The 24,006-nt window shown below is 47.4% G+C and overlaps 2 long non-coding RNA genes across 2 annotated transcripts; one reads left to right on the top strand and one right to left on the bottom strand.

Moving 5' to 3' along the window:
• Window positions 1-1,085: 1,085 nt before the first annotated feature.
• On the top strand, window positions 1,086-16,624 carry LOC146056772 (uncharacterized). The gene is made up of 4 exons (XR_014469405.1): window positions 1,086-1,328; window positions 12,542-12,671; window positions 13,548-13,617; window positions 16,553-16,624. It is a non-coding gene; the product is annotated as an uncharacterized LOC146056772 (long non-coding RNA).
• On the bottom strand, window positions 10,224-12,277 carry LOC146056769 (uncharacterized). Its single transcript, XR_014469402.1, has 3 exons — window positions 12,212-12,277; window positions 11,301-11,400; window positions 10,224-10,299 (listed from the first exon to the last, which is right to left on the bottom strand). It is a non-coding gene; the product is annotated as an uncharacterized LOC146056769 (long non-coding RNA).
• Window positions 16,625-24,006: the final 7,382 nt, after the last annotated feature.

Below are 24,006 nucleotides of genomic sequence, written 5' to 3'. Positions count from 1 at the left end.
CCTCTCTTCCTGGGAGTGAGCAGGAGAGTTGGGTCGGGAGGGAGTTTGCCCGTGTGCTGAGGAGTTATCGGTTATCTCCACATTATACCAAGAAGTCTGCTGCATAGCCGCTTTTGAGACTCATCTTGGTCTGGGAAAGCAAGGTCTGAACATAGGGGACCCAGTAGGTGAGAAGCGTGTTCTTTGCAGCCACAGCGGCACTGGCTACGAACCGCTTGAGCCCACAGCCCAAGTGGATAGGAGAGTTAGGGGAACGTGGGGTGGAATGTGATGCTGAACGAACTATGACATTTTTGTTTAAAGGGTTGTGATTGGCATCTTGGACCGATAGCTTTACAATGGTAATAGGAATAAATGTAACCCAGGCTGGTTCTGCGTTTCTGTTGCTGGTCATTATATGGTCAAAGCCGCTGACACATCTCCCCCATTGTGGGAAATACCAGAGGGACTAATATCTTGGTGGGCCCAATTCATGGCTCTAGTCTCCTATGTCCTATGACTGGTCCAGGGCTACTTGTGTCCTTCATGCCTCTCTCTTGTTGTCTTCCAGTCCTATATCTGACGTGAGCTTTCATTCCTGAGTCGTGGTATCATGGTTGCCGACTCTCCCGGAATGTCCGTGAGACTCCCGGAATTCTGGGACATCTCACGGACTCCCGGAAGAGGCCCCCTTTCTCCCGCAGCTTCTGCTTCGCCTCCGCGAAGTGTACTGCGCATGCGCGTCGGCGCCGTCACCGCTGCCAGACTAAGTTGAACTGCGCGTATTTATTCACTGGCACCGGGGAGAGACCGCTGCCGGGTGGCCGCAGGATGGAGGAGATGCCGTGGGTTGTTGCCATGCTGCCGGCAGGGGGTGCGGCTGGGGAAACCCCTGATTAGCTGCACCTTGGAGGAGATCGAGTAGTTTTTCAGTCTGCAGAGGAGGTAATAGATGGGGAGGTATGTCATACCGGCACTTTGACTGCTGTGCCGTTTCCAAACCCCCACCAGGTCGGCTCACCCCTGCGGCTGCCTGACAAGAAAATTCACATTAACTGAAATCCCAGCAAGCAGCCGCAGCAATGGAGAGAAAGTCGTCAGCATTACCTGAGCACTACAGGCTGTCTCTCTCTTGTGTAGCTCCGCCCCCTCCCCCAGCAGGTCTCTCAATCCTGGCAGTTGCTGATGCTGTGCAAGGAGGATGGGGAAACTTCCGGCAGCTGCCGTGCCACCCGGGCCCTGATATCAAGTGGGAGGAGTTGGTATGCAGCTCGAGGCGAAGCTAGTGATGTTCTGCTTGGAGGTGGACTCAGCTCTCCCATAGCGCCGGAGCTGCAACATGCACAGTGGTCAGTAGTGCCTGGGGTGATGCTGCTGTCCATGATGGGGCACCAGGGTGTGTCCCCTCATTCTGGGGGGGGGGGGGGGGGGGGTGATTGTTCTCAGTGATGGGCATCCTTTCTTCCACCTGACAGATACCCCTACTCCTCAGAGCTCACTTAGCCTTCCTTGTGCCACCATTAGCTTTCTGTGCCCACCTCACCCCTCCCTGTGCCACCCACAACTTACCATTCCCTGTGCTGACTGTATCCCTTCCTTTCCCCTCACAATTCACCATCAACTCATCACTCAGTCATTAAAAATACAAATATATATTTTTAGAGGGTGTAGTGAGATTTATTTTGGGACTCCCGCCTCATAGCAGCTGCACACATATACTGTAGTTAGAGGTTCCGGGCCATGTCTGTCCATATGTGCCCCTTGCCATCTGTCTATATGTGCCCCCCTTCTCTCTGTCTACACCCCCATATAATGCTCTGTCTTTTTATCTGTCTGTCTATGTCTCCTACCCCTCCTGTCTGTCAGTCTATGCACCCTCCCTTCTGTCCATCAGTGCACCCTCCCATTTGTCTGTCTGTCCATCTATGCCCCCATATTATACTCCACTCATTCCATTAATCTTGAAGGTGTAGCTTCCTGCTTCACTTTGGTAATAAGGATCATAGGTCACTGATTATACTACATCGCCCCATATATATCAAAATTTTGGTCACTGTCAGCATAATGTCGGAATACCCTAAATTTCTTGGAACATTGTGAACAGTGTGGTAGATGTGGGGTACTATTGTGTGACCATTAAAAATATAGGGGGTGCCAATTTTCCTGCTGGCACAGGACACCAAAATGTCTACTTGCGGCTCTGTATTTGGAATGCTATGGGTGAGGGGTGTTATGTTTTACTGGCTGATAGGTGCTGGGTCAGAGGCAGAACTAGTGGCGGTGCTGGGGGGCACAAGCTAAAATCTTGCCTAGGGCATCAAATTGGTTAGGGCCTGCTCACTCTATACACCCACATAATGTGCCCAGGCACACTCTATACCAGGGTTGCTAACTCTCCTGGAATGTCCATGAGAATCCTGGGACATCTCAAGGACTCACGTAATAGAACCCCTTTCTCCCACAAGTGCCGATTTGCTTCCGCAATGTGAATTGCGCATGCGCTAGATAATGGCAATGACGCCGCCAACCCCCTCTGGCGATGCAAGACCCGCCACCTGGCAATGCTAGCCCCTCCCCCAAGTGATGCAAGGCCCGCCCCCTGGCTTTTACTTTTCTCCCTGAAATGATTTTTCAAAAGTAGGCAACCCTGCATTATACGTGTGTGGTATGGAAGACCTACAGCAATTATATAGACAATTATTAGGTCGACCACATATGGTGGACATGCATTCGGCCGACATTGTCAAAAGGTTGACATGTAAAAAAGGGATTTTTGTAAGAACTTACCGTTCGAATCCCTATCTCTGATATGGTCCTGGTGACACAGCTCAACATTGGGATGTAGGAGGGTCCGCAGGAGCCAGGCACCTATCCTAAAGCTTTTGGAGGGTAGGCTCCTCCCTTCTGCATCCCAGACTCTTCAGTTCAATCTTTCAAAGCCACTGGAATACATTAACTCAGTACAAACGCCTGCACATATTATATGCACAATATCAAAATTAACTTCTCAACCATATATAACATGAAACATCATGAACCTGGCATACTTACTGAGCGTAAGGGAGGGATCGCTGTGTCACCAGGACCATATCAGAGAAAGGGATTTGAACGGTAAGTTCTTCCAAAAATCCCTTTTTCTCTTTCAATGGTCCTGGTGACACAGCTCAACATTGGGACGTTCCAGAGCCGGCCCTTTGGGTGGGTACGCTCAGGTCTGCAGCTCTCATCACTGTTCGCCCGAATGATGCGTCCACCGACGCAAACTCATGGAACCTATCGAATTTGGCAAAAGTATGAACAGATGACCAAGTGGCAGCCCTGCAAACCTGCTCAGCTGTTGCCCCATGTCGAACCGCCCAAGAGGTGACGACTGACCTGGTGGTATGCGCATTAATCCTGGCCGGCACAGGCCTACCAACTTTAGTATATGCAAAAGCAATTACCGAGCGCAACCACCTAGCGATGGTCTGTTTAGAAGCAGGCCAACCAATTTTGTATACATCATACAAAACCAACAAGGTATCAGTCTTCCTGACACTCTTTACTCTGTCCACATAAATGCGCAAGGCACGCACAACATCCAAATTCCTCAATTTGTCCCTTTTCCTTGAACCCTCTGGGGGTTGAAATACAGGCAGAACTATCTCCTGATTTAAATGAAAAGCAGAGACTACTTTTGGTAAAAATTGGGGTACTGTCCGAAGGACAGCCCTATCATCATGAATTATAAGGAAGGGAGACTTGCAGGACAATGCTCCCAACTCCGATACTCTTTTTGCTGATGCCACTGCCAACAGAAATACCAGTTTCCATGTAAGGAATTTAAGGTCAGCCGAACTTAACGGCTCAAAAGGCGCCTTTTGAAGGCACTCCAGAACCAGAGATAAATCCCATGGTGCTACTGGTTGTTTGTAGGGAGGTTTCAATCGAGAAACCCCCTGTAGGAAGGTCTGTACTTCCGGTAACAATGCTATCCTTTTTTGGAAATAAATTGACAAGGCCGAGATCTGCACTTTGAGTGACTGAAGGCTTAACCCAGAGGAAAAGCCATCCTGCAAAAACTCCAACAATTTAGCCAATCTAAATCGCGATGTATGAGATTTCTGCCTCTCACACCATCGAATATAGGTCTTCCAGACCCTATAATAATTTGCAGAAGACACTGATTTTCTAGCTTTAATCATAGTGTTAACCACAGCCTCTGAGAACCCTTTGTTCTTCAAGATGGCGGTTTCAACAACCAAGCCTTCAAATTTAACCGAGCTGAATCCAGATGGTTGAACGGTCCTTGGTTTAGGAGGTCTGACCTCAGAGGTAGATGCCACGAGTCCACAGACAATCTCTGAAGCCTCGAGTACCAGGACCTCTTTGGCCAATCTGGGGCCACTAAAATCACCGGGATTGCTTGGGCCCGTATCTTTTTCAGAACTCTTGCCAGCATTGGGACTGGCGGAAAAACATAAAGAAGATTCCCCTCCCAGGGTATGGTCATAGCATCCACCGCTTCTGCCAGTGGATCCCTCGTCCTGGCATAGAACCTGGGTACCTGATGGTTGAACCTGGATGCCATCAGGTCCACCTCCGGAGTTCCCCATTTCAGTGTAATCTGATAAAATACTTGTGGGTTCAGGCTCCATTCTCCTTCCATCAGCTCCTCCCTGCTCAGGAAGTCGGCCTCTATATTCTCCACTCCTGGTATGAATATCGCTGATAACGCTGGAACATTCTGTTCCGCCCAGCTGAAAATCCGGGACACCTCCCACATAGCCAGTTTGCTGCGTGTGCCTCCCTGGTGATTCAGATATGCCACAGCTGTGGCGTTGTCGGTCTGAATCCTTAAAGGGAGCCCTTGCAATCTTTCTCCCGCCAGAGAAATCACCTTCCACACAGCTCTCAGTTCCAAGATGTTGATCGGTAAGGTAGACTCCTCCGAAGTCCACAAGCCCTGCAGACGCAGGTCCAAGACCACTGCCCCCCAGCCCCTGAGGCTGGCATCTGTAGTGACTACCAGCCAGCTCCAGGACTGCAGGGACCGGCACCACTGAAGGGAATCCACCTCCGTCCACCATTTCAGGGAAGATCGAGTTTCTGGAGACAACACCATTTGTTCTGACTTCATGGTCTGAGTATTTCCTGACCAGGCTGTCAGAATGTTCCACTGGAACACACGAGAGTGGAACCTGGCGAACTGTAACGTCTCGAAAGACGCCACCATCTTCCCCAGCAGTTTGAGGCACCTCCATACTGATGTGCTCCGAGACCCGAGGATCTCCTGTACCAAGGCAGCCAGATCCCTGGCCTTTGCCTCTGGTAGAAATACCCGATGTAGGTGGGTATCCAGCACGACTCCCAAGAATTGGAGTCTCTGTGACGGCACCAACTGAGACTTTTGTAAATTTAAAAGCCAGCCGTGAGCTTGCAAAAACCCGATGGCTTCTGCCAAGTGACTCTTCAACTTTTCTGCTGACTCTGCTTTGAACAGCAGGTCGTCCAAATATGGAATCACCGTGATTCCCCTCAGTCGAAGCGCTGCCGCCATTACTGACATTATTTTGGTGAATACCCTTGGCGCTGTGGCCAGACCGAAGGGCAACGCCTGGAATTGCAAATGCAGGTCTCCTATTGCAAACCTCAATAGAGCCTGATGTTCTGGGTGGATGGGAACATGAAGGTATGCGTCCTGGACATCCATGGACGCCAAAAATTCTCCCTGGTCCAGGCTTAGCAGCACCGACCGTAGAGACTCCATTTTGAAATGGTCTACCCACAAATGGACATTCAATGACTTTAAGTTTAGGATCGGCCTGAAAGACCCATCTGGTTTGGGCACGAAAAACAGGGTGGAATAAAAGCCTTTTTTTTCACTCCGCTCTGGGGACCGGGACTACCACGCCCTTCTCTAAGAGAGAGTGAGCCGCTCCCAAAAGAGCCGTACGGAGCCGAGCCTCCTTTGGTAGTGGTGTGGGAATGAATCTTCTCGGCGGAAGACCCTTGAAGGGAATTCTGTAACCCTGGGATACAATTTTTAACACCCAAGGATCCCGGTCTAACAATGCCCATGCGTCTCTGAACCCTGTCAGACGTCCCCCCACCTTGACCACCGCCGGGCAAAACCCTTGGTAGTCATGCGGAGGGTTTGTCCTCTCCTTTTGTGTTTGGTTTCTTATTAAAGGAACCAAATTTAGACTTTGAGGCCTTGCCCCTGGAGGACTGAAACTTTCCCCTAAAAGACTGCCCTCGAAAGGACGCACCTCCTCTAGGGGAGGGCCAAAAGGACAGCCTGAAAGCAGAAAACCTTGATGTCTGCTTGGCTGCAGGAGCTGGCAGAAAGGTACTTTTGCCACCTGTGGCCTGCTTGATAATCTCCTCCAGTTCTGAACCAAATAACAGCTTTCCTTTTTTTTTTTAACATATTTTTTATTGTTTCCGTTTTAAGACATTAGTACATACGACAGGGGTATACATTTCCCTGTAAACATTTGATACAAGACAATACACAACCTATCCACAAACAACAACAGTAACAACATCAAAAAGAAAAAAAAAAAAAATTACAAATCTCGACAGTCAAGTTTGCTTGACATATATAGTCAGCTCTATACATTTGTATTTATACTTTCGGGGTAGAGAGGGCTGGAGAGGGGAAGGTAGAAGTTAGGTATGCCTCCTCACTTTCCTGGTATCTAGGTTTCTCTCTGAGTTTCTATATTCATCTATATTTACTGGTGGTATTATGTTAAAATTTCCTTTAACCCCTTCACGACATTGCCTTTTAAGGTAATTTTTTTTTTTTTTTTCCTCCTTGCGTTCAAATAAGCGTAACTTTTTTAATTTTCCAGCTATATAGACACATGAGGGCTTTTTTTTTGCGGGACAAGTTGTACTTTGTAATGGTACCATTTACTATACCGTATAATATTCTGGGGAATCAGGAAATAATTCAATGTGGGGTAAAAAAAAAAAAAAAACGCCATTGCACAATTTTGCGCTGGTTACGGTTTTTTGGGAGTTCATAGTTCGTTTAAAATGATGGGTTATCTTTATTCTATGGGTCGTTACGATTCTGGCGATACCAAACTTATATAGTTTTCGTTATGTTTTACCACTAAAAAAAAAATCGCAACTTTTACGGTTTTTCTAATTTGCGTTGCGTCGCCATGTTCTGCGGCTTATAACTTTTTTATTTTTCCACCTACGGACCTGGGTGAGGGCTCATTTTTTGCGGGCTGAAGTGTACTTTTTAATTAATACCATTATGGGATATGGGCGACTTTCTGATCTCTTTTAGTTATTTTTTTTTGGGTACGCGATGCGACCAAAAAACGTAGTTTTGGCGTTGGGGATTATTTTCCGTTTACGCCTTTAACCGTGCGGGATAACTAATGTTATATTTTAATAGATCGGACTTTTAGGAACGCGGCGATACCAAATATGTTTATTTTTTTTATTTTTTATTTATTTTTATTTGGGAAATGGGGAAAGGGGGGTGATTTGAACTTTTAATATTTTTTTATTTTTTTTTTATTTTTAAACTTTATTTTTTTTTTTTTTTACTTTTACTACAAGGCCCCCTAGTGTACTTGACCACTAGGGGGCGCGATCGCCTGTACTAGGTTCAGCCATAGAGCTCTATGGCTGAACGTAGTGATTTTATGCACTTCCTATTACATCCTGCCTGAGGCAGGATGTAGTAGGTATGCATACACGGCCAGCACAGGGGTCTACATTAGACCCCTGGCTACCATGGCAACCGATCGGCACCCTCCGATCTCGCTGCGGGGGGCCCCGATCGGCGCCGGAGGGGGGCGCCCCCCCTCCGATCAGCTATTTAAGCACTGCGGGCGCTTTGCCCGCGGTGCTTAAAGGGTTAAACGGCCACGAACGGCGAACTCGCCGCTCGTGGCCGTGAGAGCAGGGACCTGGCTGTAATATACAGCCATTACCTGCTCTCTTTCAAGCCAGCTCACTCCGTGAGCTGGCTTGATTTCCCTGCAACGGACATATGACGTATATATACGTCATATGTCGTGAAGGGGTTAAAAGCTAATGCCTCTAAGGCCTTCTTAGACTCATTATCTGCCTCCCAAGCCTTAAGCCAGAGCACTCTCCTGGCATTTACAGACACTGTGGAAACTCTGGCAGCCATTTTGAGAGCTTCCTCCTCAGCCTCCAGTACATACATCCAGTTGCTTTAAGCTTCTCCGCAAGCAATAACACACAAGGGTCAGCATGTAAAATAGTGCACAAATCACTTGCCCACACAATCATGGCCTTAGAGACCCAGGCTGAAGCAATCAGAGGGCGTAGGGTGTATCCCACCCCTTCAAATATTGCCTTGAGGTTACCCTCCAGCTTTTTGTCTACGGGGTCCTTAAAAGCTGCTCCCCCTTGCACTGGTAGCACAGTGGCTTTTGACAAACGTGCCACAGAAGCATCTACCACTGGAACTTTCTCCCAGAGATCTGCATGAGCCTCAGGCATGGGGTATAAACTGAGGAATCTCTTTGGCATTTGCAGCCTTTTATCGGGCATTTTCCACGCTCCTTCCAATAAATCCTGTAAACCTTCATCTGCCGGGAAGGTAACAGCTTCCTTACGCTGCCGTTTAAACACACCTCTTGCAGGAGTTTTATCTTCCACAGACAAATTCAAAGCCTGTTTAACAGCAGTGATCAAATCCTCCACCCCTGCGGCTGAGGAATCCTCAAAATCATCACCCTGCTCCCAGGGAATGTCTGCATATGCTCCATCCTCATCATCAACCACTAAAGGCACTGAATAAGACCTTTTAGGGGTCCCCACAGTATCAACATCAATCTTGTCTAGCAATTCACTAAACCTGTTAATCCCCTTAGCAGTATCCTGCATGACCTGTAGAAAACCAGGATCTGCCTGGGTCAGAGGCAAGGAGCCAGAGGACAGCTGAGATGATGACATAGGTCTCTGAGAATCTACCAAGACATTACTCTGTCTGTCCAGCAATTGCACTAAAGCATTTACAGACCTGCCCAGGGCACTGGCCCACGCGGGTTCCAATTGCTCTACCCTCTGGGGCTCACTCCCCATGGGTTTCACAGCAGCGCAAGAATTACACAAGCCCCCTTTGGTCATCTGCTCAGGGACAAATTTCAGTGCACAAACACTGCAAGCGCTCAATGTATCTGGGGCTCCCTCCCCCAAAACCACAGACTGATGCACAGACATGATGTTCACAAATAACACAGTCACAGCGCAAAATGTACAGGCGTTTATCACAGAGCCAATGTACTCAGTCACTTAGCTGTCTGTAGTCTTCAGAATGGGGAAAACGATGCCAAGGAAATCCAATCACTCTGTCAGGATCTGTTAGCCAGCTCAGCTCCGCTGCAAGCGTTCCGAATGGCGCCAAAAACAGAGTGAGGGAAGAGACCAAGTCCCTGCTGCTGCGGAGTCCGTGACTTTTGGCGCCAACCACCCCCAGACAGCCGCTCCCATTGCAGGATCTCCTAGTTCCAGTATCTCCCCCTCCACTGGGGACCACTTGGAACATGCCTGTAACACACTGCTGTCCTCTCATCTAGGAGCTCAGTGTGTAAGCTCCGCAGAAAATGGCCGCCGCCATCACAGAGCGCCTGTCCCCTATGATCCCCACCTAGCGTGAAGCCGGTTTCAGAGCGCTCCGGAGCCCAGGCAGCTTCTTAAAAGAAGCTGTAAGCGCTGCACAGGGAGACCAGACAGCGTCTCCCTTGTGCACAGCGAGCTGACAGGACGCGCTTCTGTCAGCTCCTGCTGCGCAAGCAGTGTGAGGATTCACTAATGAGAATCCTCACACTGTGCCTACCTAACTAGTGTAAAAGTTAATAAAATAATAAAAAACCCTAACTAACACTAATCCTTCCGCTGCTCCCGCAGCCCTTTAGAATAGCACCCACTCCAGTGGGCACCTAACACGAACTGAAGAGTCTGGGATGCAGAAGGGAGGAGCCTACCCTCCAAAAGCTTTAGGATAGGTGCCTGGCTCCTGTGGACCCTCCTACATACCAATGTTGAGCTGTGTCACCAGGACCATTGAAAGAGAAATGTAGACAGTGGAAAGGGTGGATAGGTACAAAAAGTTGACGGAGTCAGAAGGTCTACACAATTTCGAATTAAACACTTTGTCTATTGGCCTTTTAAGCATGTTGACTTACTGCATGTTGACCACATATATATATATACTGTATTGTCTGCCTCATAACTACATACATACGTACGTGTACAGTACTTACTTCTGGGGCCAGTAAGTCAGTCCTAACAAATGTAACCACGACTCAGGAATGAAAGCCCACGTCAGATATAGGACTGGAAGACAACAAGAGAGAGGCATGAAGGACACAAGTAGCCCTGGACCAGTCATAGGACATAGGAGACTAGAGCCATGAATTGGGTCCACCAAGATATTAGTCCCTCTGGTATTTCCCACATTGGGGGAGAATTGTCAGCGGCTTCGACCATATAATGACCAGCAACAGAAACGCAGAACCAGCCTGGGTTACATTTATTCCTATTACCATTGTAAAGCTATCGGTCCAAGATGCCAATCACAACCCTTTAAACAAAAATGTCAGAGTTCGTTCAGCATCACATTCCACCCCACGTTCCTCTAACTCTCCTATCCACTTGGGCTGTGGGGTCAAGCGGTTCCTAGCCAGTGCCGCTGTGGCTGCAAAGAACACGCTTCTCACCTACTGGGTCCCCTATGTTCAGACCTTGCTTTCCCAGACCAAGATGAGTCTCAAAAGCGGCTATGCAGCAGACTTCTTGGTATAATGTGGAGATAACCGATAACTCCTCAGCACACGGGCAAACTCCCTCCCGACCCAACTCTCCTGCTCACTCCCAGGAAGAGAGGGCTGGGGGGCGGCGGCGGCTGTGGAACACCGAGTATTATATGGGCATCCACATAAAACCGCTGAGCATTCCCCTGCGAACACAGGCGTGGGGATGCCAGCTCTAAGCGGACGGCTGACATTACATGCCCACCCCCAATTCGGTGGATAGTGGGCATCTGAAAGCAAGTATGGACTTCCAGAGCGATGGGGCGGGTGTTCAGCAAGGCGGCATTATCTTCGGTATCACTTTAATTGCTCTTCAGTAACTGCGCTTGGTTGGATAAAACCAATCGGAAGAGCAAAGTGTAATATAAGTTAATTGATGACAGTTTGTATAGACGCCCCCCCCCCCCGTAACGTTCCAGTCTTGCGTCTGATTGCAGCGTGCAGAGATGACGCAGCCTGAATGACATTCCGGATCCCATAGCCCCGATTGGTCATTAGTATAGTTCTCATGTCACCAATACTCACTAAATCCACACTGAGACGCCACGTAGAGGACAAATCCATATATGGCTCTCTCCGGCAGCGGGGACGGGGAGTTCTCTACCATCCTGTGACCTCAGACAGCCTGGTATGGAACAGAAGAAGATGTGTCATGGCTCACGGCTGAGAACACAAGTAGCACATATTCTATAACCTATTGCAGTGGTTTCCAAATGCGGTCCTCGTGGCAATCTTATACCCTTTTGCCACTAGCACGGGGGTGTTTTTTTGCTAGTGGCAACGCAAAATCCCGGGTTGATTGACCCGGAACTCCAACCCTGGTAACTACCAGGGTTGGACCTGGGCCGCTTGTGTAAACAGGTCGACGCGACCTGGGTCCCATTCACTACACTGTAAAGGTGCCGCTGGGAGATGCTGTCATCACCCAGCACCGCCTCCTGATGACATCACACGCCCAGCTTTATGCCTGGTCGGATGGTTAATGTGAAAGTGCTTGCAAGCCTGATACAAAATGCTGGGTGTGACCCGGCTTGCTAGTGTAAAAGGGGTATGACAGTCCAGGTTTTAAGAATATCCTTGCTAGTGCAGAGATGGTATAATCACTAAGGTATTAATAAAGCGGTGGCATCATATACCCGAATGACACCCGATGCAGGGTAAGGCTTGCTGGGAGGGGCGTGGCTTTGTGGGCTGGACCACCAAATTCAACACTCCAAGGGTCTTGGAGATGTGGGCTGCTCTGGCTGAAGTGGCGGCTTCTTCACATTGACAGGAGCCTGATGCTGCACATTCATCTCTGCACTAGATAAACAATGAGCTTGTAGGTGAGGTCTTTGGGGGAGAGTTACCGAAGCTTGGAGAGAGATGAAGTGGCGATAGATAGGGACAAGAAGGACTTGTTTATGGGTAAAAAGAAGACAAAAATGTCCACTTACACAGACCTGAGTGAGCCCCGACCAGGGAATTTGCTGTCATACAGTAGCAGCAGATGGATCCTCTCCTAGGAATAAAGCACAGATTTAGAACACGTGCCGTCCTAATACACATCAATATGGTTGTAATGCCCACATTGAATGTGTCAACATTTTTAGCATGTTGACTTTAGAATTTCTGTCTGTAATGAAAAACTGTAATGTAACACTGCTGCTAACCCCCCGGGGAAATGTCGACACTGCTGCGGTCATAATTCTGTCAGTGTTGACATTTTGCAGGTGTCAACATTGATGGTGATATTTTTAGCCATGTTAATATTTTTTTTTTTCCAGATCATCACCGTTGACCTGCTGTTGACATTGATAATGCCGACATCTTGACAGCATACCCTTACAGAAACATTTTCCATTTACATTTGGGAAAGAGTTTTACACAAACAGAACTCTGCAAAGAGCGAATCAGGTAAAATCTTATGTGGGGCACAAGGCGGAGAGTAGCAGCCAGACATGGAGTCTAGCCACTACTCTCTAATCCTTGGAGAGAGATAAAGTGGAAGTTCCAGCCAATCAGCTCCTGTCATTTTTCACACACAGGGATGTCGCCTATGCCAATGATACTAAATGCATATGCTCTAACATATGCGATTAGTATAGCAATGGGTAGCTCTTATCGCAAGAGATGGTGTCGGCGCTGGATCGCGTTAAGAAGCCCATAGTCTACTTAATGCAGTGCAAAACCCAATAATGGGGTTTTTACGGCATTTTTTCATTTATACCCCGTTCTCACTGCTGCAAAAACCCGGGTTTTTGCCAGGGCAAGCAGTAATTTTGCGCATCCTATCTCAGTGTTCCCTAGCCAGGGCCGACGCCTCCACTAGGCACCACATGGAGCCAAATGTGCAGCAGGTCCGACGCGACGGCCGAATCACCCCCTCCCCCTGGCTTTCTCTCTCCTTTGGTAATAAAAGTCAGTGTAAAGTGACCTTAATTCTGGCCACAGATCGCCAAAAAGGGCGCTAACGTCATGTGACATTTCATTTGTCCCGCAGCTAGTTGAATCCCCCCCATAATGTCTTATCATCGCGTATTGTGGCAATAAGAAAAGAAGGTGTAAATATTAATATAAATGTTTATTTGATCATTTTTCCTATGGGTCTGAACTTCTACCTCATATTTTACAGTTGTTGTTTTTTTTTTTAAATGTCCAGAGCTGATTGGCTGGTACTTTATCTCTCACAGTTTTATCTCTTTCCAAGTTTGATAAATACCACTTAGTGTTAAAGGGTAATAATATGATTTGTGCAGATTTCTGATCATTGCCATTCCTTCTGTTTACCAGCAACCCCAGTCTCTGGAGACCCTGGGTGCCGCCGTCTGGAGGCAGAGATTCGGAGGCGCAGCAGAGGCTGGTAAGTGCCATTGCTCCGTCACATCTGACAATGTTACAACGATATCTATTTGTGGCAGTTGTAGCGAAATAAATGCATTTATAAAAAACTAAACTGCAGTAAATGGGAATTACGTATGGTAGCCGTCACTTCTACTAGATGCAACATGTACAGTATGTATGTATGTATATATATATATATATATATATATATATATATATATATATATATATATATGGAAAAAGGAAAAGTGTAGAGGTGCGCTAGTATCGGTTTCACCCAAATTTCATACACAATGGTGGAACAATATAAAATTATTTATTTTGTACAATAGTATAAAAACAATAAGTTCTCACACAAAAGATCATATCATAATAGGTACAATATTTGATACCACTTTTAACAAGTGTGTTTCCTGAAAAGACCCTACGCGTTTCGTCCCGGATGGACCAAAGAGAATCAGTCCCCTTGAAGGGGTGTTCGCTATCTGAGTGTCCTCAGCTTGGGGGGTAGATAGAAAGAGTCCGATTGATGACTTCACGGAATAAAAATTCTGCAGGTGGGTTAGGTGTGTCTAGTCAATCAGAGTGTGACTAGATACACCTAACCCACCTGACGAAACGCGTAGGGTCTTTTCAGGAAACACACTTGTTAAAAGTGGTATCAAATATTGTACCTATTATGATATGATCTTTTGTGTGAGAACTTATTGTTTTTATACTATTGTACAAAATAAATGATTTTATATTGTTCCACCATTGTGTATGAAATTTGGGTGAAACCTATACTAGCGCACCTCTACACTTTTCCTTTTTCTATACTCATTTCTTACCTCTACTAACAACGAGGTAGTTAGAGGTGCAGCTAACCCTATAGCGCAGAAAAGGTCACAACCCCCCATCTTTTGATATATATATATATATATATATATTTTTTTTATTTATTTATTTATTTACAGTTTCTTATATAGCGCAGCAGATTCCGTTGCGCTTTACAATAGTAATATATATTACTTACCACACCATGCCTTTAATCCGGGACACTCATGGAACGGGGAAATGTAAATTTGAAGTCAGCCATCCCCAGAACCTGTGTAATCCATGAGTGTCCCGGTTTAAAGAGATAAGAAAGCCTCAGCCTGTGTGTGTGCACCGGTGATACTGATCTCTCTACACTGTAACAATTCTTTGTATTTTTTGCAAGATGAAACAGAGGTTATTGATCTGTATGAAAATATCTGATTATAGCGGATTTACACCAGTAGCGACAGCACCAGCTAAAGTCTCTCTCCATCTACTGCAGGGTTGCCGACCCTCCCGGAATTCCCGGGAGTCTCCCGAAAATCGGGTTCCCCTCCCGGCCCCCCGGAAGGGTGGGCAACCCTCCCGGAATCTGGGGGACCCCCCCTGAACTCCCCAAATCGCGGCATGTAAATGCCGCAATCCGCGGGTCTCAGAGGAGTGGGCGGAGCTAAAATGGCACAATCACGTCATTTTAGCCCCGCCCCCTCCATGGATATCAGTCATTTCTACTATTTCCCGTAGCGGGGGTGGAGCTTAATGACGTCACCATCAAGCCCCGCCCCCGATCGGGTAAGGAAAGTCTCCTCTCCGGGCTTCTCCCGCAGAGGAGCATTAAAAAGTCGGCAATCCTCATCTACTGCATGGATAAATCCACCAGGGAAGCTATCTCCCATAGCAACGTATGTCCTTTATTGGACTGGTGCTGAGCGCTATGCCAGTTAGCATAGCATGATATATACGAATAAAAAAAACAAAACAAGCTGGTGGCAAATTTAACATATTTTTGTCTGTCTATCTATGTACCTATCTTTCTATCTATTGGTGTGTACACACGCTTTGATTTGCTTTAGATTCAATGTGTGATTCGATTTGGCATTAGATCTTTCCATTCAATTTAGCATTCGATCTGTACTTGCATTCCATATCGATTTCGATATATCGAATTCAATTTACATTCAAGGCACAGTGTACACATTCGATTTACTGGATCGCATTCGACATTTCCTTGCCTGCACAGTCTATTTTTCTTTTCGATATAGCGAAACCGTGAGCGCGCAACGAATCGAATGCAGATTGAAAGCATCTTAACAACCATTCCATTTCGATTCGATTTTGCTTCTATAAGCAACAATGAATCAAAAACAGGGAATAATCTAAGCGTGTGTACACAGATTATCATTTGTGATCTATCTATCTATCTATCTATCTATCTATCTATCTATCTATCTATCTATCTATCTATCTATCTATCTATCTATCTATCTATCTATCTATCTATCCTCTGTGTAATTCGCCCCCTGGAAGTAACCCTGCCGCTGATTACAGCTTGGATAAGGGATATCCCATTGTGTTAGTGAATGGAGATAGGACAAGCATTGCTTGTGTAGTGTGTATCCCACCCTGATATTACACAGAGAAAGGATGTGTAATTCACAGGCAGACAATAGGATTTCCCTATAGTGTCTGCAGCCAGGCCTCTGGGGCTGCTGTAATATGGGTACACAGCCAGAGCCAGAGCAGGGATTACACCGGGTGTGGTATGACACACCGACAGTCGGGATTCTGACAGTCATTTCTCCGACGTCGGAATCCCGACTGCACAGCGGGGGGAGCGCAATGAAGCGCTCGCCACGCTGCGGGCACGGCGGCGAGCTGCGCTGGCCACCTATTTTATTCTCCCTCTATGGGGGTCGTGGACCCACACGAGGGAGCAGTCGGGATTCCGACGTCGGAGTACTGACTCTCGGAATCCCGACTGTAGGGGAGCCGTCTGGCAACAATTACACCAAATCCCACCACCACAATAGAAGAATTTCTGTGCTTCTCTAGATCTCGGGCATCCTGGGTCTTGTAGTTCCACAAAAGCAAGAGAGCGGCCATTTATGCTAGTCTGCTTGTGTTATTAGCTGAATATTTTTTTTTTCTATTTACAGCGAGACCCCGCAGATAGTGATAAGTGCGCTGCCGGGACAAAGGGGGCGCTGGGATTTCAGCATCCAGTGCGGTAAGTTCTGAGTGTCACACCTGGTGCACAGAGGGGGGGTGCGGGTAGCACCGCCAGATACTGTATAAATGTAATATGTGAATGTGCAGAGCTGAATCAGGCCCTTGGTGTACAGAGGGGGAGATGGGAGCAGCGGTCGCGCCTAGCACCCCCAGATACTGTATAAATGTCATATATAAATGATTCGGGTTGGTTTGCAAAAGCAAACTCCTTTAATGGACAAAACCATGCTGCACTGCAGGTGGGGAAGATGTAACATGTGCAGAGAGAGAGTTAGATTTGGGTGGGGTGTGTTCAAACTGATATCTATATTACAGTGTAAGAATAAAGCAGTCAGTATTTACCCTGCACAGAAACAAAATAACCCCCCCACATCTAACTCTCTCTGCACATTTTACATCTCCCCACCTGCAGTGCAGCAGAGTTTTGTATATTAAAGAAGGAGTTTGCTTTTGCAAACCAACCTGAATCACCCCATCAGCGGCGTAACTATAGCACCGCAGCCCCCGCCACCGCGGGGGGGTGCTGTGCATGTGGGGGCGCCAGGGGCTGCGGTGCTATAGATACTCCCCCCCCCCCCCAATCCCCCGCAGACTTACCTATCTTGCTGGTCCCGGCGGCTCCGTTCTTCATCTGCTGAGGACCACCACAAAATGGCCGCCCCCATATAGCACACAGTTCTCTGAAACTGTCTGCTGTATGGGGGCGGCCATTTTGTGGTGGTCCTCAGCAGAAGAAGAACGGAGCCGCCGGGACCAGCGTGATAGGTAAGGCTGCAGGGGATTGGGGGGGGGGGGTTTGCATGGGCGGTGGGGGATTGGGGGGGGGGTTGCATGGGCGGCGGGGGATTGGGGGTGCTTGGCGGGGCGGCGGCGGGGGGGGGGCGCCCAAAACTTAGTTACGCCTCTGTTGGGCATATAGATAATGAGTGCAGGTATGGACTCCTGCGGGTCCCACACCACACACCCTGCACTTGTTTCTTCAACACATAGACCCGTTAGCACATACATCCCAAAGTACCAGCCAATCAGCCCCTAACTGCCACATTACAGGCTGCATTTGAAAAATGACAGCCAGGAGCTGATTGGCTAGTACTTTATCTCTCTGGGTCAGTAATGTAGATTTCATTGAAATTTAATTTACTGATGGAATTGATATATATTTTTAAATTGTTCTCTCTCTGCATTGAGCAGGCTGTACATGCCCCAATCCAAGAAGGAGAAATATTTGCAGCAGATGGGGAAGACCGTTCTCGCCAGTTTCCCCGTACAAGCCACCATTGACTTCTATAACGACGATTCGGAATCTGAAGACGACGAGGACTACGATGAGATGGACTTCTGTAACTATTTCCGCCATTATCAAAGCGTTGAAGAAAAAGACACTGGAAACAACATGGAAGAGGATCCATCCTATACGTCAGCTACTCAGGCAGACAGGCAGTGACGGAGGTTATGGGGAACTGCGCTGGAAGGATTGGGAAGACCTTCTGTTTTAAGAAGACATTTATGGCATCGGCACAAGATATTACCTACGTGACCTCTTTGACATGACATTAGCTGCACCATTATCGCACTGAGGAACATCTCACGTGACCCGTGGGTGCAGGAGTCCTGGATTATCACCCCAGAGTGCTTCCGTATTCTTGAAACGGTTCCATATGTCAGATTACAAACCAGATCGATAGAGTTGTAGATCCGATTTAGGCCTGTTTTGCACGGCGGTGGATTCGCACAGCGCGTGCCTATGGTTCACAGTACGCATGCGCAAGGCCATCCTGCATTCGTAAGGTGATCGACAGGAAGTAGGCGTCTGGGGGTGGAAACCGGACATTTAGTGGGAGTGCTAAGAAAAGCCGGAAATAAAACGCTGCGAGTGTCTGGGAAACCGCTAGGCATGTTGGGGGAGGGTGTGTGACGTCAGCTCCAGGCTGGATATGTCTGTTTCATCGCACCGCCGACTAAGTCCAGGGTTACACGGCGCCTGCGAAGACTTGTGCCCAGTGTAAAAATCATTCGACGGTGAGACTGTTACGATGGGATTTCAAAATACTCGCACAGCTGCGAAGAACGGATGAGTAGCCGTACACATCCATTGACATTGATTCGCAAGGTGGGATTTCACACTCGCAGAGCGCCATCTTCACGGAACTCTGGGCGTTCGAATTTGAGGCAGTGCGATGAGGTCTGAATCGGACCCAATGTGACAATAAACATATTTATGAAAGAAAAGCTCTACATGGAAGTAACGGAAACAAATATATATATTTTTGTGGCAGTACAACAACGCAAGACAGAAAAAGTGAAAATGATATTGAACCTTGGATGGTCCATTTGCCTAAGTGCCGGCATGCCGAGTATCTAATGGCACCGTGCCACTCTTTCTTGCACTGTGTTCAGTGTGCTGAGAAGGTGCCAGCGCACAACCCCATCACCTACCCACGTGGAACGTTTGCCATATGAATTGGGTTACGGGGTAATTTCCAGAAAGGTTAAACCTCTTCGGCTAATATTGGGCATAATTCAGGTTGGATCGCAAAAGCAAAATCTCTCTCTAATGGGCAAAACCATGCTGCACTGCAGGTGGGGAAGATGTAACATGTGCAGAGAGAGTTAGATTTGGGTGGGGTGTGTTCAAACAGAAATCTAAATTGCAGTGTACAAATAAAGCAACCAGTATATTTACCCTGCACAGAAACAAAATTACTCACCTAAATCTAACTCTCTCTGCACTTGTTACATCTTCCTCACCTGCAGTGCAGCATGGATTTGTCCATTAAAAAGGGAGTTTGCTTTTGCAAACTAACCTGAATCATCCCCATATGTGTAGATAAGTGATGGCAGCATACAATGGGCCTTATTCTAGTTCACTCTTAGGGTCAAATTCCTTCTCAAATGGACAAAACCATGTGCACTGCAGGTGGGGCAGATGTAACATGTGCAGAGAGAATTAGATTTGGGTGGGGATTTTATTCAAAGTGAGATCTATATTGCAGTGTAAAAATAAAGCAGTCAGTATTTTCCCTGCACAGAAACAAAATAACTCACTCAAATCTAATTCTATCTGCACCTGTTACATCTGCCCCCTGCAGTGCACATGGTTTTGTCCATCTGAGAAGGAATTTGCCCCTAAGAGTGAACTGGAATAAGGCCCAATGTACACCTATAGGGAACGTGTATTCCTCTATAAGGTGCTGACTGGGGTGGGCATGTTCTGTTTTGCACTCCTGTCATTTTTATTTGTAAATATTTTGTATATCGCGCAATTATTTTATTGTAAATATGATAAAAAGGCCTATGGCAATACTTTATACTAAACTGTATTAAACAAATCAGAAACATTGGCTTTAATGGGATATTTGTCAAAATAAATTTTGTTGATGATGAACGTTTTTTAAGGCACAAATATTTAAAGGCAAAAATCACAAATAAAGGAAAATGTTTTAAATATACACAATTCACCAAAAGAAAAGAATTCAATTCACAATGGGCAAATCAGATCATTTATATCAGTGGATTCAGATCTGTATCTGAGATCAGCGACCAATAAACACCTTGGTGCAGGTGACTATAGTTGGGTACACACTGGATAACACAGGGAGGATCGGCCACAGGTTACACAGGGAATATTCCTGGTGGGCCAGCGAGTATATGAGGCCGTCTGCACACGTTACACTGCACTGTCCCCATTCACTCTGCTATTCCCATCTGCAGTATGGCAGCTCTGCAATCCAGTGACTCTATTAGTACCCAAACCACCTCTGGTTCGATACATTGTGGGATGATCTGCTGGTGTACCAGTGATGTCTGCAAACAACGTCTTAAGGTGCGTACACACGGGGGCGATTTTGTGTAATATCGCGGGAAATATGGTCGCTAAGCGACCATATTGCCAGCGATGGGAGTGTGCACCGGCGATATAACGCCGGGTGCGCGATCCCGTTTCTACCCCTGTAGTGATCGCTGGTCGCAGGCACATGCTCCTGCGACCAGCTGATTACCACCGCCGGGCTCCCCCGGCAGTTTCCTTTTCATCAGCGACCATCTCTGGTCGCTGATGAAAAGGAGAAAGTGAGCAATATATTGCTCAGCCATATATTGCTCAGCGATATATGGCTGAGCAATATATCTCCCCCGTGTGTACGGAGCTTTACACAGATATATTGCACCAGGAAACGGTCATCTGTCAGAAGAGACTTAGGTCGACTGTCATAAGGTCGACCTCGGAAGGTCGACTGGCCCCAAGGTCGACAGGGTTAAAGGTCGACATGGGTCAAGGTCGACATGACTTAAGGTCGAAATGGGCCAAGGTCGACATGGTATTAGGTTGACATGAGTTTTTCACTTTTTTTTTAGGGCGTTTTACTAGGGCGTGGTGGGAGAATAAAATAGTGTGCCTGAAGCATCGCGAGCGAAGCGAGCGATGCGAGGGGCTGCGGTTCAACTCCAACTGTGTCCATGTCCAACTCCAACTGTGTCGACATTCGGGTAAAAAACTAGTGAAAAACTCATGTCGACCTTGGCCCATGTCGACCTTAAGCCATGTCGACCTTGACCCATGTCGACATTTAACCCTGTCGAACTTGGGGCCAGTCGACCTTCCGGGGTCGACTTAATGACTGTAGACCTAAGTCTGTTCTGACAGATGTACCGATTCCATTGCACCGGCCCTGCTGCACTGCCAACAGGCGGTATATCTGCAGATGTATAGATGCATCGTTCTGTAGAGGATGCTGGTGACTGACATCACAACTGAATGACATCACAACTTTGTCAGCCGTGAGTATCGCATTTCATTCATGCAGTCCCAGGCTTGTACAACTCCAAGGTCTGGTTACATAGGAACATAGAATGTGACGGCAGATAAGAACCACTTTGCCCATTTTTATACCTTTTAGTAACAACAACTGCATTTGTTCCTTAGTTCTCTGTGAAGACATTCATATGTCTATCCCATGCATGATTAAATTGCTCTATGTCTTAATTCCCCCATACACTAGGGCAATGGTTCCCAACCCTGGTCCTCAAGTACCCCCAACAGTGCACATTTTCCAGGTCACCCGGCAGGTGCACTCATTATTCAGACACATTTTAAAAGATCCACAGGTGGAGCTAATTATTTCACCTGTGATTCTGTGTGGAGACCTGCAAAACGTGCACTGTTGGGGGTACTTGAGGACCAGGGTTGGGAACCACTGCACTAGGGCGACTTCTCTGAGTGTAGAAGTCAGAAGCAGTCCCCACTTGAGCTGCCCATGACCGTCCGGTGTGGCAGAATCGCATGCAGTCTTTTCACATACGTTATATCGCGTGCGATCTCAGCAAAGCCTACGCAGCTCGTGTGTGATCCAGCAGATCACTTCTGCAGCTGGTGTGACTTCCAGGCTTTGGTGTGATTCGCACAGTACATGTTATTCAGACTTTTTATATGCGAGTGATCACCACAATTGCAAAAAAAAGTGCCCAAATTGCATGCAAATGACCTGCTGTCAAATGCACATTGTTAGAGCCTGAGAGGAGAGAAACGCAATGGTACTGAGCGGCGCTGCCTTCTGAGGAGGTGATCGTGGCAGTTAAGTATTCATTATAGCACCAGTTTGGGTTTGTGGGGGGGGGGGGGGGGGGGTGGAGGGTGTTTGTGCCTGCAAAGTCTGTCTATGGTGGGTGATTGTGATTTCTGGGGAGGGATAAGATGGTCTCTTTTCTGTCTGTCTATGGGGGGGAGGGGGGGGGGGTATTATGGTATCTTTTCAGTCTGTCTATTAAGGGGGTGCTTTTTGTCTAAGGGGGGAATGATGGTGGTTTCTGTGCATGAGTCTTTCTAGTACCCCTTTCACACCGTACCATGGACCCTGGTTATTGCCGGGTTGGTGATGTATGGACCAGGGTCAAGGTATGGTGTGAAAGAACCAAAGCTTATAACCGTGTCGACCAACCCGGCAATTCGACCTGGGTTATAAGAAGGGTTAAAACCAGGTTGCCCCTTGTGTAATGGGTATAAAAGCGCCAGACCTGGGATCGCGATGTGAAAGTTGTATATAGTTGTGTGTAAGAATCACACAGAGCCCCAGTTCCATTGTATCATTAATGATGCAATGGGAAAAAAAATTCCATTGGTCTATAACCAATTATTTGGATCCCCCCCTTTAAAAATCCTGTGTTTGCCACTGATTACTATGTATAAAGGATGAACCCGTGTAAGGGGCAGTAAAGGGTTAATGTGTAAGGAAGAAACTCCTAGGAAAGGATAACGAATAGAACTAAAGGTGGATGGTGGCCATCTGCTGCATCTAACGGCTGTCACCTTATATAACGCCACCACACGCTCTGTATATAGAGGTGGATGGTGGCCATCTGCTGCATCTAACGGCTGTCACCTTATATAACGCCACCACACTCTCTGTATATAGAGGTGGATGGTGGCCATCTGCTGCATCTAACGGCTGTCACCTTATATAACGCCACCACACGCTCTGTATATAGAGGTGGATGGTGGCCATCTGCTGCATCTAACGGCTGTCACCTTATATAACGCCACCACACGCTCTGTATATAGAGGTGGATGGTGGCCATCTGCTGCATCTAACGGCTGTCACCTTATATAACACCACCACACGCTCTGTATATAGAGGTGGATGGTGGCCATCTGCTGCATCTAACGGCTGTCACCTCATATAACGCCACCACACGCTCTGTATATAGAGGTGGATGGTGGCCATCTGCTGCATCTAACGGCTGTCACCTTATATAACACCACCACACGCTCTGTATATAGAGGTGGATGGTGGCCATCTGCGGCATCTAACGGCTGTCACCTTATATAACGCCACCACACGCTCTGTATATAGAGGTGGATGGTGGCCATCTGCGGCATCTAACGGCTGTCACCTTATATAACGCCACCACACGCTCTGTATATAGAGGTGGATGGTGGCCATCTGCTGCATCTAACGGCTGTCACCTTATATAACGCCACCACACGCTCTGTATATAGAGGTGGATGGTGGCCATCTGCTGCATCTAACGGCTGTCACCTTATATAACACCACCACACGCTCTGTATATAGAGGTGGATGGTGGCCATCTGCTGCATCTAACGGCTGTCACCTTATATAACACCACCACGCGCTCTGTATATAGAGGTGGATGGTGGCCATCTGCTGCATCTAACGGCTGTCACCTTATATAACGCCACCACACGCTCTGTATATAGAGGTGGATGGTGGCCATCTGCTGCATCTAACGGCTGTCACCTTATATAACACCACCACGCGCTCTGTATATAGAGGTGGATGGTGGCCATCTGCTGCATCTAACGGCTGTCACCTTATATAACACCACCACGCGCTCTGTATATAGAGGTGGATGGTGGCCATCTGCTGCA

Source organism: Crinia signifera, unplaced genomic scaffold (assembly GCF_055691185.1).
Source record: "Crinia signifera unplaced genomic scaffold, ASM5569118v1 HAP2_SCAFFOLD_89, whole genome shotgun sequence".
Classification (NCBI taxonomy): Eukaryota; Metazoa; Chordata; class Amphibia; order Anura; family Myobatrachidae; genus Crinia; species Crinia signifera.
This window is presented reverse-complemented; position numbering and strand designations above follow the sequence as displayed.